This window comes from Callithrix jacchus, chromosome 10, assembly GCF_049354715.1.
Source record: "Callithrix jacchus isolate 240 chromosome 10, calJac240_pri, whole genome shotgun sequence".
NCBI classification, from domain to species: Eukaryota; Metazoa; Chordata; class Mammalia; order Primates; family Cebidae; genus Callithrix; species Callithrix jacchus.
The window spans coordinates 123,180,311-123,193,664 of record NC_133511.1 but is presented as its reverse complement, the minus strand read 5'-3'; the positions used below and the strand labels follow the sequence as shown (position 1 = coordinate 123,193,664).

Sequence of the window (13,354 nt, the reverse complement as noted above, 5' to 3'; positions counted from 1 at the left end):
TAGTAGAGATGGGGTTTCACCATGTTAGTCAGGTTGGTCTGGAACTCCTGACCTTGTAAATCGCCCACCTCAGCCTCCCAAAGTGCTGGGATTACAGGCATGAGCCACAGCACCCAGACCAGAGCCAAGAGTTTTAAGAATATGATCTCATTCCATTCTTCTGAGGTCATTCTTACAGCCACATTTTCAGATGAGCTAACAAAGGCACACAGCATTTAGATAAGCTGCTCAAGGTCTTCTGGGCAGAAAGCGACAGAACCAGGATTCACGCCCAGGTCACTCCTTCTACCATACAGCAATGTCTCTACTGAGCTGAAAGGTGTCTAGAGATGTTCTAGTGTACTCACCAAACAATCCCACCATTTAGAGACCTGCAGGGAGGTTACAGGACAATTCTGATGTCCTTCAGCTAACAGCATACCAGGAGTGGATCCCATATTTCCTATTCTCCAGGAAAGCATGTTCTGTAATCATTCTGACTCATACTAGATACCCTCTTTTTGAGAGATATTAAAATATTCCCCTAATTCAATTCAAAATGGACATAACAAGAATGAGGCAAATGCCTGTGCCTGTGCGCTGAGATGTGCCTGATTAAGCTTTGGTGGGAGATAGGAAAAGAGATGTCTCAAATATATCCTGCATACTACTTGCAACCAGCTAACAGAAGATAACAGGATTTCATGCATTCCTTTTGACTATCATCATTTTTTCGGCCTCCTGCCTCTCAGTAGGGCAGTTAAAGCATTAAAACTGGTGTCAGCAAGCTTTCTCTGTAAAGGGCCTAAATATTTCAGGCCTTGCAGTCCTTAAGATCTCTGATGCAACTGTTCAATTCTACCACTGTAGGGAAAACAGCCACAGAGCATACACAAACGAATGAGCATGGCTGTGTTCCAATGAGGTTTATAGACAGAAATTTGAATTTCATATAATTTCACATGTCATGAAATATCATTATTATTCTGATGTTTTTCAGCTGTAGTACTTAGAAAGGTATGCCTTATGGGCTACACAAAAACAGGTGGTGGGCCCCAGAGTCTGGTGATCCTGCATTAAACCAAAAAAGTATTAACACTACCCATCAGAAGAGAGCAGAGGACAAGCAGGGAGCAGGGGGCCTCTCCCGCATCCATTCTGGTGCCACTGGTTCAGGAAGCCTTCTTGGGCCACCCCCGATTCCCACTCAGCTCAGGCCTCCCACTTCTATGTTGAGCCTCCCTGACACTTGAGCCTACCTCTATCTTAGCACTTACCATACATAATATGTTGTAGTAGATTATTCAGTTATCTGTATCTCCCCAATCAGGAGAGCAAGCAACGTTTTTGTTTTTTAGTTTCTGTATTCCTAGCTGACACAGATGCTCTAAAAATATATCTGGGAAGGGAGAGAAGGAAATAATGAGAAAACAAGCTCAGAATATATATATATATATATTTTTTTTTTTTTCCTTTTTTTTCATAGAGATGGGGTTTCACCATGTTGGCCCAAGCCCAGGCTGGTCTCAAACTCCTGAGCTCAGGTGATTGGCCCACCTCAGCCTCCCAAAGTGCTGGGATTACAGGTGTGAGCTACTGTGCCTGGCCTGAAAATATCCTTTGCATTTTTATTTTTTCAGAGACAAGGTCTCACTCTATCATTCAGGCAGGAATATAATGGGACAGTCATGGCTCACTGCAGCCTTGACTTTCCAGGCTCAAGTGATCTTCCCACCTCAGCCTCCCAAGGAGCTGGGACAACCAGCGCACACAACCACACCTGGCTGAATTTTCATTTTTTGCAGAGACAAGGTCTCCTTATTTTGCTCAGGTTGGTTTTGAACTTCTGGGCTCAAGTAATCCTACCACCTCAGACTCCCAAAGTACTGTGATTGTAGGTGTGAACCATAGCACCCAGACCCTGGCTAGAAATTATCTTTAAACAGACACTAGGTAGAGGCTCAAGGTCTTGATAGTGGCTCAGTGACATACACACAAAACAGGTTAAATCAGTGGTTCACCTGTTTCTAGCATCTGTTAAAAATCTATGCTGTTTATGTTCCATAAGTATGCATCAACCCCTTAGTCTATTCTCTTTACTTCTACCGCCTTCAAAGCCAGGCATCTGATTACTTGTTTAGGCTAACACAGATGAGAATAATCCAAACTTAAGTTTAAAATGACCCTACATGTGCCAAAAAAAAAAAAAAAGCTTCAGAGTACCCTGGGGTTCTGCAGAACACAAACGGAAAAAACATCCTACAAACACTAGCCTCAACAGTGAATGACAGCTTCAAATGATTTAAAGCCACAATTACCAGACATAATAGGGAGGTATGTGGAAAGTCTACCACATCATTATCACATAAAGCATCAAAGAGGAAACAACATCTTTAAATCACACGTTGAGGGCTGGTCTTCTAACTCTAATGCAGGGTCCTTAACCTTTCCTTTTCTTTCTTTCTTTTTTTTTTTTGAGATAGCGTTTCCCTCTTGTTGCACAGGTTGGAGTATGATCTCTGCTCCCTGCAACCTACCCCTCCGGGATTCAAGCAATTCTCCTGCCTCAGCCTCCTGAGTCTTGAGGATTACAGGCGCCTGCCACCATGCCTGACTCATTTTTGTATTTTTAGTAGAGACAGGATTTTACCATGTTGGCCAGGCTGGCTTCAAACTCCCGACCTCAGGTGATCTACCTGCCTTGGCCTCCCTAAGTGCTGGGATTACAGGTGTGAGCCACCGTACCCAGCCTCCTTAACCTTTTCAATGCCAGGATCCCTTTAGTGGTCTGGAGAAGTCAGAGGACCCCTTCTCAGAGCAATGGTTTTAATACAAAAGACAATACATATAGTTTCCAAAAAGAAACAATTTATAATAATAATTAAGCCACAGTACTACTCCTGACACTTCCTTCTTCCCCGTTTATTTTTTTTTCTGCCCAACATTGGTCCCTACCAAATACACTATATAATGCCATTTATTTGTGTTATCTTATTTAGTATATGTCTTCCCAACTAGAATCTAGGTTTTTTTTTTCCAAGATGGAGTCTCACTCTGTCACCAAGGCTAGAGGGCAGTGGTGCAATCTCAACTCACTATAACCTCTGCCTTCCAGGCTCAAGTGATCCTCTCACCTCAGTCTTATGAATAGCTGGGACCACAGACACTCACCACCATGCTAATATTTTGTATTTTTGGTAGAGATGTGATTTCACCATATTGCCCAGGCTGGTCTCAAACTTCTGAGCTCAAGTAATCTTCCTGCCTCAGCCTCCCAAAGTGCTGGGATTACAGGCATGAGCCACTGTGCCCAGCTAGAATCTAAGTTCTATGAAGGCAGAGATGTTCATCTATTTTGTTCACCACTCTATTTCCAAAAACCTAGAAAATGCCAGATATAGAATAGTTGCTCAGTAAGTATTTGTGGAATTATTAAATGAACTTTATGTCTCATAAGAGCTTTCTAACATCAATCAAAGGCAGTTCTTCTAGGTTCTGACAATCTTAGGAAAGATAATATGCAATACTTCATATTTACAAACAACTTCTGGTGGGCACTGGAACCCTTCTGTAGACAGTCTCATTGACCCATAGTAGACCTAATATCTAATGACCAAGGGCAAAGCAGCAACATGAGATGAGCAGTCAAATGCTTTCAGATCAGTGAACAAAATCCATGACACAGGCCCCTGCTTATTCGCTGTGCCCTTTGCCCCTGGAGCTTTAGCTGCGTTGCCTTAGACAACAGTCTCTCCCTCACTGAAGATATCTGACTTCACATTAACAACAGGAAGGTTTCACTGGACCTAAGCAGACTCATTCATAACAAATAGCTACACATTCCTTTGCAACAAGGTTCTAGGATTTCCAACTTCTTGCCAAGGCAATTCTTAAATAGAGGAAATGGTTTTCTTTTCAAATTCATCTTAATTATAATACATTAAAAGGTTAACAAGAATCTAAAACCCTCAGATATGGCAGCTGCCTATATTATTTGTCTAAGAGGAAGAAAGCTTAAAGTCAAGAAAACTGAAACTGCCAGAGAACATAATCATCTCTATCAACTGCAATGCCTTTGTGCTCTAAGCATACTTGTAACAAATTGGAAAGGAAAACCAGAAACCAAAAAAAGAAAGAGGAGGAGGAAAGGTGAGGTTAATACCGAGGTCAGTTAATACAAAAGAAAACAGGGTCTCAGGCTGTTTCATAACTAAGCACACAAGCAAAACCGAACAGGAAGGCAATTTTGGTCTTTCTTAGGTAGCTAAGACAAATGTTAGCCTGCTCACCAGTCTATTTGCTGAAAAGCAGAGCTGAAGAAATGTATTTATCTCATGTGGGTTTTTGAAAGATTCAAATCCGTCTACTTGAAATATAACTAATTCTGCTTAAACATCAAACTTTTCCATATTTGTGCATCTTCATAGACAAGGCAAGGAGATGTGAAGAGAGGTTTCTTGTTTGTTTTAAATATTTTGAGTGCTAATAAACCATCAACAGCTGGTCACCAGTAGAGGCTGGCAGTTCCACAGAAATTAGTGTATTAGCAGGATTTCAAATTGAAAAAGGGAGAGAGAAAAAACATTTTTGACAAATGCTTGGCTCCAGCTCCATGGGAAAATATTAACCTAAAGCAACCATTATAACCAACTGCTGATTTCATGTTACAACCAAAGGTCACTGTTCTAGTTCTTTTTGTTGTTGTTGAGATGGGGTCTCACTCTGTTACCCAGGCTGGAGTGCAATGGCACAATCACAGCCCACTGCAGCCTTGACCTCCCAGGCTCAAGCAATCTTTCCACCACAGCCTCCCAAGTAGCTGGAGCCACAGCCATGAGCCACGATGCCCGGCTAATTTTTGTATTTTTTTTTGAGAGATGGAGTGTTTGTATGTTGCCCGGGCTGGTCTCTAACTCCTGGATGCAAGGGATCCTCCCACCTCAGCCCACTAAAGGGCTGGGATTACAGGTGTGAGTCACCAAGCCTAGTCCAGGGTTCTAGTTCTAATCCTTAGAGATGTATGCTTCTTTTGAACTAAGGAGGTATAAAAACTGTAAGAAAATTATGTAACCACTTACGGTGCTTTTGGTTTAAAATCACACCTAAAGAGAAAGCCCTGGAGACACAATGCTAATGAAGCTCACAGTCACAGAGAACTTAACTCACTTTCAACTCTTTCTTCTGAAATAAGGTTTTCAGTGGTTTTTTTTTGTTTGTTTTTTTTTTTTTGAGACAGAGTCTTGTTCTGTCACCAGGCGCCAGGCTGGAGTGCAGTGGCGCGATCTCGGCTCACTGTAACCTCCGCCTCCCGGGTTCAAGTGATTCTTCCGCCTCAGCCTCCCAAGTAGCTGGGACTACAGGTGCGCGCCACCACACCCAGCTAATTTTTGTATTTTTAGTAGAGATGGGATTTCACCATGTTGGCCAGGATGAGCTCGATCTCTTGACCTCGTGATCCGCCTGCCTCAGCCTCCCAAAGTGCTGGCAGTGTAGTTCTAACATTACAGTATCCGTGAGGCACTTCCCACTCTAATAAGCTTTTTAAAAAGGTAGAATTATATAACTAAGAAATGAAAGACCCTAAAAACACAAAATATTTGCATTTTCTAAATTTATTTTTTGACTGTTAGAGAGAAAATTAGAAATAAATGTCCATTTAGTGGGATTAGTTAAACAAAATGTGTTTTCTCCATTCTGTGGCATACTAAGCAGCCATTAAAAAGTATGAGATAGACCTGCAAGTACAAAAACAGAAATATCCCCAAGATACATTCTTACTAGCTGAACAACTCATAGTGATTCTGCTTATGTAGACAATGTCTGTGTATCTGTACATACATCCTATGTCAATGCTTAGGAAAAGATCTGGAAGAATGTGTGCTGAATTCTTAATAGTATTTTTGTCTGGGGAGGTGGAGAGATGCAAGAGAGCTTCAGTGGCACTTTCACATCATACCCTATGTGTTGCTTAAGTACTTTATGAGACTGTGGTCATATATTGCTTGTAAAATAAAGTATTAATAAAGGAATAAAGGACTGGGTGATTCTGGGAACTAACGGGAGGAAAAATAAGAGATGAAAATTAGGCTTGATACAAAATAAAGTGTATTAATGTCAGAGCAAGAGTTTGATCATGAGATGGTCAACTGTTTACCACTTCTCAACACAGCTTTCAGTTCAGCTACTGTATTAACAGGAACAGGAGGGATCCTAAACATAATGAATACGATTTCTGAAGAGGAAGTCTGATCAAAGTTCACAAGTCATCATACCTAAACTGAGAGTTTAAAATATACACTTCTCACATCTTCCTGTCAAACTACATGTGCTACAAAAAAATTTTTTTGAGATGGAGTTTCACTCTCATCGCCCAGGCTGGAGTGCAATGCTGCGATCTCAGCTCACTGCAACCTCCACCTCGCAGGTTCAAGGGATTTTCCTGCCTCCGCCTCCCAAATAACTAGTACTATAGGCGCGATTCACCATGCCCTGCTAATTTTGTATTTTCAGTAGAAATGAGGTTTCTCCATTTTGGTCAGGCTGGTCTCAAACTCCCGACCTCAGCCAATCTGCCCACCTCAGCCTCCCAAAGTGCTGGGATTACAGGTGTGATCTACCGCGCCAGGCCACATTTTTATTTTCTTGCTTGCTATGTTGTAAAAGCGTCGTATTTCTGTTGGAGGTACTTAGTCTTTGATGCTGAAACCCAACTTGACTTGATGGTAAGTAAGTTTGAATAGCAAATCTGAAGATAACCAATAACTCTGCAATTAGAAAGATATTTTTGCCAGCTGGGCACGGTGACTCACGCCTGTAATCCCAGAGCTTTCGGAGGCCAAGGTGGGCAGATCACAAGGTCAGGAGTTTGAGAGCAGCCTGGCCAACATAGTGAAACCCAGTCTCTACTAAAAATACAAAAGTTAGCCGGGCATGGTGGTAAGTGCCTGTTATCCCAGCTACTCAGGAGGCTGAGGCAGGAGAATTGCTTGAACCCAGGAGTTGGAGGTTGCAGTGAGCCAAGATCACTGCACTCCAGCCTGGGTGACAGAGCAAGACTCCATCTCAAAAAAAAAAAAAAAGATGTTTGGTCAACTAGTGATTGAGGACAAGAGACCCAAAGGATGTTGGAACTGATTCAGAAACAGGAATGCAAATACGTCTAGGATGAGTCAGCAGGTAGCCTGGAGACCTTGAAATTAAAAGGAAAGTCGCCAGGCACAGTGGCTCACTTCTGTAACCCCCGCACTTTGGGAGGCTGAGGCAGGGGGATCACGAGGTCAGGGGTTCAAGACCAGCCTGGCCAACATGTTGAAATGCTGTATCTACCAAAAATACAAACATTACCCAGGTGTGGTGGCATGTGCCTGTAATCCCAGCTACTTGGGAGGTGGAGGTTGCAGTGAGCCTAGAGTGTGCCACTGCACTCCAGCCTTGGCGACAGAGCAAGACTCCATCTCAAAAAAAGGGGAAAAAAAGTAATCTGCCTGAGAAGTGGGTAGGTAAACGAAAGAAATCCAAAGTACATTTAAATGTCCGACACCAGTTCAACTTTGGTAAATTGTTTATATACAATAAAGTTGATGGATTTAATTGTACATTTTGTTATGTTCTGACAAATTTATACCTGTGTAATCACCACCACATTTAAAACACAGAACATTTCCATAACCCTAAAAGCTTTGTGTTCTATCCCAGTCTATCCTCTCCCATCCTGGGCTCTGGTTAGCCACTTTTCTCTTACTACAGATTAAATGTCTTTTCTAAAATTGCATAAAAATGGAATCCTAAGTATGTGCTTTTCTGTGTTCGGCTTCCTTTCATGCAGCATAACGCTTTCAAGATTCATCCACATTGTACCATGTATCAGTACTCGTTCCTTTTTTAGCTAAATCATAGCCACAGCTTTTTCATTCATGTGTTGATGGGCATTTGGGTTCTTTCCAGCTTTTGTTATTATGAACAAATCTAATATGAATAAGCAAGGCACCAGAGGCTTTTGATAACTTTCATTTCCTCATTCAGCATTGCCCATGTACTCTCAGTTCACCACAACTCGACCCCTGGCACTGGCCCATGCACAATGCAAAAAGCAGTCACTTACTCAACAAATATATATGAAGGGTCTACTGGATGTCATGAACTGTTCAGGCACTGAGAACTCAGTCACAAAGAGACAGATATAACCCCTCTCCTGTAAAACACATGAACAAAATCATGTCAGATAAGGTATGTTAAAGAAAAAGAAGTTTAAAGCAAAATATTAAGAAAGTGACTAAAGGCATGTGACTAACTGGGAAGTCAGCAAAGGCCTATCCAAGCTGAGTGAGACGCGAATGACACCAAGGGGACAGCCATGTAACTTTGTGAGATCCAAGCATTCCAAAGAACTGCAAGCATAAAGGTCCTAAGGAGACTGAGTCTCTCCTATCCAAGCAGCAGAAGGCAGGCCATGTGGCAGGCATGCAGCGAACCAGGCGAAGCGGGGAAGAGACAGGCTGGAGAGCCGGCAGAGGCCAAGCCTAACAGGATCTTGTAGGCCAGGAGAAGTCTGGGTTTTATTGGAGGATATTAAGCAGGTAAGTGCAACCATCAGATCTGCATTTCAAAGAGACCACTCTTCTCTACACAGCCTTCTCCGGCTGTGTAGAGAAGAACTGCATATAGGCAGTGAAACAGATCAGTCTGATGGCTACTGTGTGATGCAGGTAAGACAGGGCAGTGTGGACAACAGGAGAGCAAGGGAAATACGAGGGATGGGGAGGGTTCAGAATCAACAGCTCCTGCTGACGGACTAGATGAGGCAGGCTCACGTCTGTAATGCCAGCACTTTGGGAGGCCAAGGTGGACAGATCACTTGAGGTCAGGAGTTCTAGACCAGCCTGGTCAACATGGCGAAACCCCATCTCTACTAAAATACAAAAATTAGCCGGGCATGGTGGCACACACATGTAGTCCCAGGTACTCAGGAGACTGAGGTGGGAGGATCGCTTGAACCCAGGAGGCAGGGGCTGTAGTGAGCTGAGATCACATCACTGTACTCCAGCTTGGGCAACCAGAGTGAGACCCTGTCTCAAAAAATAAAAATTAAAAAAAGAAACTACAGAAAAGAGAGGATCATAAAGAGTATCTATCAGGCTTTGAGGTTTTTGTGGAGTATGCTATGAAGACAAGACATTCCATTAACATCAAGAGGCACTTAGCTAGGCGCAGTGGCAGGCATCTGTGGTCCCAGCTACTGAAGAACCTGAGGCGGGAGGATCCCTTGAACCCAGGAGAGCAAGGCTGCAGTGAGCTATAATTGCACCTGTGAAAGCCGCTATACTCCAGCCTGGGTGACACAGTAAGAACCTGTCTATGTATTTAAAAAAATAAAATTTTTTTTTAAATCAGGAGGCATTTGGTAAGAGTGTTGGTAGTTTATCAAAGGGTCATGAAGCAATAAGGCACATAATGAGTACTTTTTAATTATTTCAATTCCATGAATCATCAATGAAATTAAGGTAAGATATAGCTACTTCCTCAATCTCAATGCTTTGAGAGAAATCAATTATACTCTCATAAACATATCTGAGAACAGGCACCAGATCCGTTTAAAGTAAATGGCAACCAAGCCAAACTTAATTTAATGTTACGTGTATCCCGCTGAGGGAAAAAGAAATGTTGGCATACTATGTAAGGAATTCTCTGGAGCTGTAACTTATCAAATCACTTGTCCTGTTTATATCTTAAGAACGTCACAAAATGCTGCCATCGGTAGTTGTAATTTCATAAACAGAGTATTAATGCTGGCTGACAACCTCCCTTATCACTTATTAATGGCAAGCAGTAGGTTCTAACGGAACAACTTTCATTTAACACCAGTAATTGCCTTTGTAGAAAGCTAGGAGATAAGGAGAGAGAACTAAAGGTTCAATTCAAACTAAGAAATCAGACAAAAATCAAAATCAATTTTCACTTCATAATCAACAGTAAACAGAAAAGTCATTGGCTGTTGAAACAACACAGCAGAACATCTGGAAGATAAAGACTGGGGAGAGAGGCTGGAGTAACTGTAGCAGAAGAACTAAAGCCAGGTGAAGACGAAGAAAAAGGGCTTAGGTTAGAGTGTGAAGGAACTACCTTCTTACTATAAAGGTGGGTGATGATGATAGTGACGGTGACGTGACTCATATACTGCTGTTTGGTAAACCATGCTCACATTTCTTGACAGACCTGAAAGAACATATGCGACCTTCTCTTTTTCTTTTCTTTTTTGTTAAAATAGAGATGGGGTCTATGTTGTCTATGCTGGTCTCGAACTCTTTGGCTTTAGTGATCCACCTCAACCTCCCAAACTGCTGGGATCACACGCATGAGCCAGCACACCTGGCCATAAGCGACCTTCTCAATGAAACTTTTCCTGACATATCCATCCATCACCAGGTACTCACCAGCCTTCTCTGAAATTGGCTCTGTCTCCTATACTGGTAAAGGGTACAGGCTATCCCCCGGCAGAAAACTTGGCACACAGTTTTGTCTTCAATAAATGCTAGTTTAAAAAGTGAATGAAGGCCATAGTATCTGTGTCAGATATAGTACCTGAAGCATAAGGTTATTTGTTCCAGTCAAAGAGGTACACTTGTTATAGACTGAATTGCAGCATCCCACAATTCTTAGTTTTGTTTAGTTTCTAGAGACAGGGTCTTGCTGTTCTGTCATCTAGGCTGGAGTACAGTGGCACAAATATAGCTCATTGCAGCCTTGAATTTTTGGGCTCAAGCAATTCTCCTGCCTCAGCCCCCAGTAGCTAGGACTACAGACACATCACCACATCCAGCTAATTCTTTCTTTTCTTTTTCTCTTTCAGTCTTCCTTTTTTTCTCTTTTCTTTCTCTCTTCTTTCTTTTTGAGAAAAGGCCTCTGTCTGTCACCCAAGCTGGAGTGCACTGGCACAATCATGGCTCATTGCAGCCTCAATTACCCAGGCTCTAGTGATCATCCCACTTCAGCCTCCCAAGAAGCTTGAACTACAGGTGCATACCACCCTGTCTGGCTTTTTTTTTTTTTTTTTTTTTTTTTGTAGAGATGAGATCTTACTACCCAGGCTGCCAGCTACTTTTTAAAAAACATTTTGTAGAGATGGGGGGGTCTTGCTATGATGTCCAGGCTGGTTTAAAACTCCTGGCCTCAAATGATTCTCCCACCTTGGCCTCTCAAAACTCTGGGATTGCAGGTAGGAGCCACTGTACCTGATCCCAAATTCCTATTGTGAAGCCCTAATCCCCAAAGTGACTGTATTTGGAGATAGTACCCTAAAGATGTAATATGGTTAAATGAGGTCAGAAGAGTGGGAACTTAATCTGACAGGGCTGGTGTCCTTATTAAAGGAAGACACAAGAGCTTAGGTATGCTCTCTGTGCACACAGGAAAGGCCACGTGAAGACACACCTAGAACGCGCCTGACTGCAGCCAAGAAGAAAGGCCTCACCAGAAACCAACCCCTGCTGGCATCTTGATCTTGGACTTCCAATCTCCAGAACTGTGAGAAAATGTTTCTTGTTTAAGTCACTCGTTCTGTGGCATTTTGTTATGGTGGCCCATGCAGACTAACACAACGCTCAAACTAGAAAATGGGCCTTGTTGGGTTCTCTAGTTGGCAGCTGTCATGATGTACACTGTGTACATCCTTTTGTACAAAAGGGAGCTCCTTAGTAGCAGATGAGATGGTGCCACATGCAGGGCATCAAGGCAAGGTCAGGACTAGTCCTATGAAGCTGGAATTTGATTTCTCCTAAGTGGATAGATTAGGATGGGGCCTGCAAAATATGAGAGCAAGCAAGATGTGGCAGATCCAAGAGTGAAATGTGATTAAGCCAGACTGTTGTAATACTTGTTGCATTCTCTATGCTGGTTTCTCTACTGTTCTTAGTACTCAAAACATTTTCTTTTTTTTAAAATTTTTTATTTTTGAGATGGAGTTTGCTCTTGTTACCCAGGCTGGAGTGCAATGGCGCGATCTCAGCTCATCACCACAACCTCAGCCTCCTGGGTTCAGGCAATTCTCCTGCCTCAGCCTCCCGAGTAGCTGGGATTACAGGCACGCGCCACCGTGCCCAGCTAATTTTTTGTATTTTTAGTAGAGACGGATTTCACCATGTTGACCAGGAGGGTCTCAATCTCTTGACCTCGTGATCCACCCGCCTGGGCCTCCCAAAGTGCTGGGATTACAGGCCTGAGTCACCGCGCCCAGCCCTCAAAACATTTTCTTGAACTCTCCAGCCTATCTCAGTTATGCTAAGGAAGAACCAAGAGATGATGCTTTTTTGTCCTTGCTCATTAAAGGGGGAAGAGAGCATCCCTGGCCAATGTGGTATAGTAGTAACAATCATATAAGTAAAAGAATTCGAAGCAGAAGGTGAAACTCAGTATCCCAGCCATCTCATTCATTCAACAAATACTTACCAAGCACATACTATGTGGCTGACCCAAATCTAACTTCCGGAGATAGAACAGTGAACAAAATCAATAAAAATCATGGCTTTCATTCTGGTTGGAAACAGGGAGACAGTAAACAACCAACACAGTATACAAGAAAAGGATATAGAGTGTTAGCAGCTGACAAGTGCTATGGAGAAAGGGAAGCAGGAATAATGTGGAAAGCACAGACAGGTCTCACTGGGATGGTGACACATGAGCAAACACTTTGAGGAGGAGTGAAAACGAACTGTGAGTCTATCTGGCAGAGGCAGTGCAGAGACCAAGACAGATCATAACTGACATTTTCAGGAAAGAGCAAAGAAGCCTCTGTGGCTGCAAGGGAATGACAAGGGAGGAAGTAGTAGGTGGTCAACTGGTGGAGGGTGCTGTCCACAGGCAATCATTTCACATAGACTCATAAACCACTGAACAGTGTACGGGTTTCACTTTGAACGAAATGAGAACACGTACTTCATCTTCCTCTCTGCTAAACCTGGGAGGCAGTATTCCCTTAAGGAGTAAGCTTCTGAAAGGGTCAAATATTTTGTATTTTGTTTTGTGCTGCAAAATTCCTGCCCAGGGCAAGAATGTTTCCATGAAGCCCAGCAGCAATGGCTTAAACACCAACTGCAGATATCCTGGAAATGTAGTTTGGTAGAAGAAACACAAAAACCTATTTAGCAGCAAACTCACCACACAACCTTGGGAGATGTATAAAGAACCACAATTTTGCATGTGGAGGAACTGAGGTACAAAGAAAGGATTTATCTACTTTTTTTTTTTTTCTGAGACAGGGTCTCACTTTGTCATACAGGTTGCAGTGCAGTGGTGTGATCCTGCCTCACTGCAGCCTCAACCTGTTGGGCTCAAGCCATTCTCCCACCTCAGCTTACCTCTTCACCTCCACCCTGTAGCTGGG

At 42.8% G+C, this 13,354-nt stretch overlaps 1 protein-coding gene across 2 annotated transcripts in view; it reads right to left on the bottom strand.

Annotated features, from left to right (window-relative positions):
- The window catches only part of PACS1 (phosphofurin acidic cluster sorting protein 1), a 177,042-nt gene that overhangs the window by 129,969 nt on the left and 33,719 nt on the right, over positions 1-13,354 (bottom strand). The window lies entirely within an intron of this gene.